Source organism: Pholcus phalangioides, unplaced genomic scaffold (assembly GCF_987345545.1).
Source record: "Pholcus phalangioides strain wild (caught in Gottingen) unplaced genomic scaffold, Ppha-v1.0 ptg000001l_1, whole genome shotgun sequence".
Lineage (NCBI taxonomy): Eukaryota > Metazoa > Arthropoda > Arachnida > Araneae > Pholcidae > Pholcus > Pholcus phalangioides.
In genome coordinates this window covers 21,361,078-21,367,077 of record NW_028301594.1, presented here as the reverse complement: position 1 = coordinate 21,367,077, position 6,000 = coordinate 21,361,078, and positions in this window count along the sequence as shown.

Here is a 6,000-nt window from a genome sequence, read left to right as displayed (position 1 = left end):
TTTCTGAACAACTCCCCCATCCCTATCTTACCCACGTTAAATTCAACTCATTCTACTCGATTTCGTCTAACGCGATTATTTAGCGGAAAAAGCGTGATGGCTGCATACATTTTTCCCACCAGAAGCGTCTGTGAAAATTCAAGTAAAATACGACAAATTATCATCAGAAAAAGAATTTCGTTGTAATGGAATGAATCGCACAAAAAATGATTTTTTTAGGGGAAATCTATGCATAAAATTGATTTTCTGTCTGTATGTTCTCTATACAAATCTTCAATTTTAAGACTGATCATCGCCAAATTTTGCATATATATACCTAACGGGGGCCCGACTTGAACGATAGGCTACATTAAAAGTTTGTCAGAGCACCTGGGCAAATGCCTAAAACAACCGTCGGGAAACAATGGTTCCTACGCCTCAACAATGACTTTTGGAATGTTTACCTTGGTTCTCTAACAACGTTTATTAGACATGTATATGCCATTAAAATGATTTGTCATTTCTTTATTGCTGGCAGCATATGTATAAAAGTCTTTTATAATAGTTTTTGTCACTTTTTCAATCCTCTAAGTAATTGAAGAAAGCGCGGGCAGCGCCGGGTATTATAGCAAGTAGTACGTAAAATGAAACTGTTATGCGGCCTCTAATCAAGAAAATGTCGATTCATAAAATTCGCTCCTCCTTCTATGACAGAGGCGTGCGCAGGGTGGGGCAGTGATTTTCACTGTGCAAGTTACAAAGTTCTTACCCGTTACATCCGTTCTTAACGCGTTAATAACGGGTTAAGAACGGATTTTATAAGTTGAGTGACATTACACACCAAAGTATAGACTGATAGCCTCACAATAGCCTCTTCAAACCGCAAGTTATCAAACCCATTTGCTCACCAATAAGGTGTTAAGCGAGATGACTCGCTCCGATGGATATTTTATATTTCACAAGATTCTCATTTAGTGTTTTTTTGTATCCTGTGTATATAATATGGCAAGTGTAAGATAATAGATGAGGTGGCATGGGCGCCCCCCCCCCCTCCACAATTGCTTTTAAAATATACCTCCACCCTAATATGCGTACATTCCATCCGTCTCTTAACGAAATCCCGAAATCTTTTTCCAACTCTCCCAATCCCATCTCGTCTATAATCACCACAAAATTTGTTAATCGCGACAGTCTTCAATTATCCAGGGAAAATATATTGTAAAAATTTTGTGTTATTTTATTTTTATTTCTTTTATGTTGAAAGGCACCGTACACGGACGGCGTCAACAATAAACTAATAGCACGTGAATGACAAAGGCCAACCAGATGGCCATATGCATATAGAAACGTCCTCTCCACTTGTCAATACAAGATTCATCGAAAGACTGGTTATTTGTGGAGATGAAGATTACAAGGAAGAAAATACGCTCTAAGGTTGAAATATTCTATCTGCTTCCATAGCTTAGATGGTAGAGCGCTCGTCCGGCAAGCGAGAGACCGGGATTCGAGTCCCCGTGGGGGCAGTGATGAATTTTCTTCCTTATAATCTTCATCCCCACAAATAACCAGTCTTTCGATGATACTTGTATTGACAAGTGGAGAGGACGTTTCTATATACAAAATAAAGTGTTCCCGACTCTGCCACGAAGCTGGGCTGGAAGAGATCCCGACAACGGGATAAGTCCAGTGGCAAGGTTCTGGCGTTCATTCATTCAGCCTCTTCAAACCAGAGCCAAAATTGGCAAAATAAATTTTTCTTCCTTTTTGATTGATTTGTGCTTATATTGTACGTCGAAATGCCCATTTAAAAGAAAAAAATATATTAATTAAATCGATATCTTCACTAGGACATTGGAGTTAGGTACACATATTGTGCGTGTCAGGTCGAAAAAAGAATCAAAATCATTTAAAACCGTTAAAAACGAAGGCACGCACATATAGTGTACCACCGGAGCGAAGTGGATAAAAAGTTATCGTAATTTTTACCGCTTACACCAGGAGTCTTCAGCACGTGGTCCACCGACCACTTTGAGAATATATCTACTTAATAGTAAGAACGGACGGTCCAATTAAAAAAAATTCTGAGAAGATAAATGGGAGAAAACGCGTTTCACGTTCCCCCAATATTTCTGTTTTTTGAATTCAAATATCTCAGTGAATATTGCACTTAACATGCAATATTCTAAGTGACTTACATACATATATATATATATATATATATATACACACAGAAACATTGTTTTTTTTTTATCATCAAGAGAGCCAGGGCAACAATTTTCTAATCGGGTTTTTGAGCACATGGGGGGGGGGGTGTGTGTCTCCGTATAAAAAGTATTTGTTATTTTCCCCTTGCAACATGAATGATGACGCATTGTAATAAGTTCTACATGTTATTTGGATACTTTTTCTAATTGGAAGTATCAACGGTTCGTCAGTAATTTGCGTTCATTTTGTGGCAAGAATGAGGTAGCACCAGCATCCACGAATGTGCCACGTCTTCTGGAAGATGTATTTTTGTGTGAAAACACTGACGTAATAATGTAAGACGAGCCGAGAAAATTTATCAAAAAGAATATTTTCGCACAACTTCTGGAACTTTAAAACGTTTTTTCCGCAACTTTTAAAAAGTTGTTGGTTTTCCAACAATTTGAAAACATGGAGCCGCATCTTTTTTGCATCAAACCCTTCAATTCACATTTGACAGTTTTTGATTTAATATAACAGGCAAGTTAAAACATTGCTTTCAACAGATCTGCAAGTTCAACAATGTTTTCTACGTCAAATCTAAGATATTTTTCGCCCCCCAGTTCAAAAACAATCTCTGAGGTTAGGGTTCTCTATCTGCAATATCTGCCCTATTATATCTATTAATAAGGCAAAAACACCTTCTTCTTGCGGACACCGGCATGACAAGAAAAATTCGCCCGTGAAAAAGGTGTGAACCTTAATCAGGAGTTTGAAATACATGCATTTAATATACAAGGGAAAATAACTATTTGAAGGGTGTTCGTTAAGGGGAGTTTTAGCTAATAAATTGATAGAATTTCAAGCAAGGTCTTCGTAGGTAGAGGAAATGCGTAGTCCTTCGGTAGTGTTTTTTAATGCCCTTTCACGGGCCCCCCAACCATTTTCCGGCCAGGTGCGGCGGCACCCTTCGAGACGGTAGAAAGAGAAAAGAACAGGAAGGACAGAGATGTACAAAAATTTAGAAAAGCACATTCATTGGAACAAACGTCACGCGTTTACGTTGATCAGCTCCTAAAAACATGGACACCGACTTACTGGTGATTAGAATTTTTTGTCCGAATGTGGGAGGAGGCCCTGTGAAAAAGTAAAGCGTGTTTAAGTGTCTCAAGAGCTTGAAGAAAAAAAAAAAAAAGCTTCTTCTCGTAAAATTTTCCGCCGGGGCACGTGCCCTCCTAGAACTGTCTCCTCTATGTACATGAAAAATCGATCCCTCCAAACCGGGACACGCACCCCACACACATAGCTGACTATTCGGCTATCAGGTTGGCGTATATATATAAATAGCGTGTGAGACGCCCCCTCCCCCTTTAAATAATAATTCGAAAATTTTTTTGAATAGGGGGCCCATATACACATTTCGGAAAAAAATAGATTAAAAAAAAATTCCATCGTACGATAATGCAAGAGCAAACTGACGTCACCACGTCAACTTGCTCTAATCATCATCATCACCGAGAGGCGCAGACGCTGACGTCACAACACGGACCGTTCCAAAACTAATATCGAGGGGGGTCCACGGTTAGTAAGAAAGAGAAGGCCCACAAACGGCAGGACACTGTATACACGCCAGACTAGATTGGACCACTCTCTACCCATAACCCCGTCCTTCCAACCTGCACTTCCTGCTCAGCTTAAAAGGAGCGCCCCAGAGAGATTCGTAGGGAGCCCAACCCGCCATCAGCATCATCATCGGAGCAAAAGCCTGATTCTTGAAAGCCACGAGAGAGAGAAAGAGCTCTAAAAGTTGAAAATTTTTCAAAAAAAAAAAAACCCATCAAACACATGTGCAACATGAAAATTGCTAACTAAAACGATGGAGTTAGTGTATTGATAAAGAAAAAGTAAATAAAAATTGCTTCGAGGATAATACACACGCACGCATACATAACAGCTCGTTGAACTACCTCTACTCTCGAAGCGGCCTTTGTAACCACGGTGTGGCGCAACGAGTGTGGCGAAAATTCTGCTGGTACAGACGCACGCACTCACTCGAACTCACTCACACAAGCGAGCAAGAGAAAAAAAAATTGTCGGGGGGGGAAAAAACGACGGAAAGCAAAGGAAGAAGCACCACCCGACGCCATTTTGAGATCAAAATGAATATTTTTGAGGGAAAAAAATGCTGATTGCTACGTAGAAATATTGTTTTCAAACCATATAATTGGAATTAATATAATTAATAATATAATTTTCATCAATCGCCAATCAACGGACTGCCAGCAGCACAATGTTTGAGAAATTGCACACGTACACTATAGCGCAACTTCGCCATTTTGGATGTGGTGCAGTAGAGCCCACGACCCCCCACGCACACTGCAGCAGGGGCTCCTGGACTAGGACCTTTGTCCCCTAGGACATTTCAAAGCCCCCCACAAGTAAATTTATTAGCGTGAAAAAACAAAAATAAGAATCCTCACAGACAGGAATCCGGCCCAGGTCCTAAGCAGACCTATATTTTACTCAATATTGGAATTTACCAATGGAAAAAGAAACATTAAAGGGAATTTTATATTTCAGAAGTAACTAATCACAAAGCAGAATATATGAACGTTTCTGATCCAGGAGTCAGTCCAGTCAAAATTTAGATCAGTTTTCCAGACCCTTCACGAAATTCCGGATCTGAAAAGCGGACCCTTCACCAAAATAAAAATGAGTTAAGCCATAAATTTGGCATTTCATTTCGTTTGTGATAGATTAACTAGATTTCGCTTCCCACTAAATGAATGACCATTTTCACAAAAACACCCCTGTAATCACACATTTTATTTATTTGAAAGCTTTCTCCCATTTTTTACATAAGTTATAATTAGCTGCTAAGCAAGGGCGTAGCGAGGGGGGGGGGACTTGGGGGTCTGCCCCCCCCCCGAAATGTGAGAAAATGACCGAAAAAAGGGAAAAAGATGGCCAAATCCATTGTTCTGTCACTTTGGTCCCCCCCCCGGAACGAAATTTCTGGCTACGCCCCTGCTGCTAAGTCTTTGATAATATCTTCAAAACTAATGCTAAGTAGCATACATCCGCTTCTATACTCAGTAGAGATGAAGCATTAAGGCTGCATTGTTCTGTTGAGATCTTTTATATACAATTGATAAAATGAGCACTCAATCAAAGAAAAAAAACGTCTTTGCTTCTTGACTCAAAGTATTTTTAAATTTTCATTTTGGGGCCTTTAATTCTCGCTTCAAACATTACAAAGTTTTTGATGTCTTTTCATCAACCCTTTAATTGGCAAGCATTGAAATATCCAAGAGAAAAATCCTGAGGGGTTTATATTAAGCAAATGAGGTGCTCTGAATACTATATGCATTGCATGACAAAACTAAAATTTTATTGTCAATATTTAAACAAATGTGAGGTGTTGCACTTCAGGGGAACACGCTGTATTTATATTATTTACATAAATTTGAAGTTTGAAAAATTTCATTTTCCCAACTTACTTTTCTATCTTGTTGAAGGATCACAAAAATGTGCATTCAGATATCTCCCTCCAAATACAATGGTCAAAACTCGTTCTTACTTGGCTAGTAAAGGAAAAGGGGGAGAGCTGTGGCATTCTGCTGGTAATTATAGAAACTTTATGAATATCTCACAAGTAAAAATCTAATAACTAGGAGTTGCTTGAAAGCATCAATGCCAAAACCAGCTCAAAATGGACAATGCATTTACTTGGAAAATATAAGAAAACCACGTTGCTCTCAAGCAACATGTGGCCAAATAAAAGGTTGAAAAATTTTTCTCGATTCAATATTTTTTAAATTAAAGTAACTAATGAAC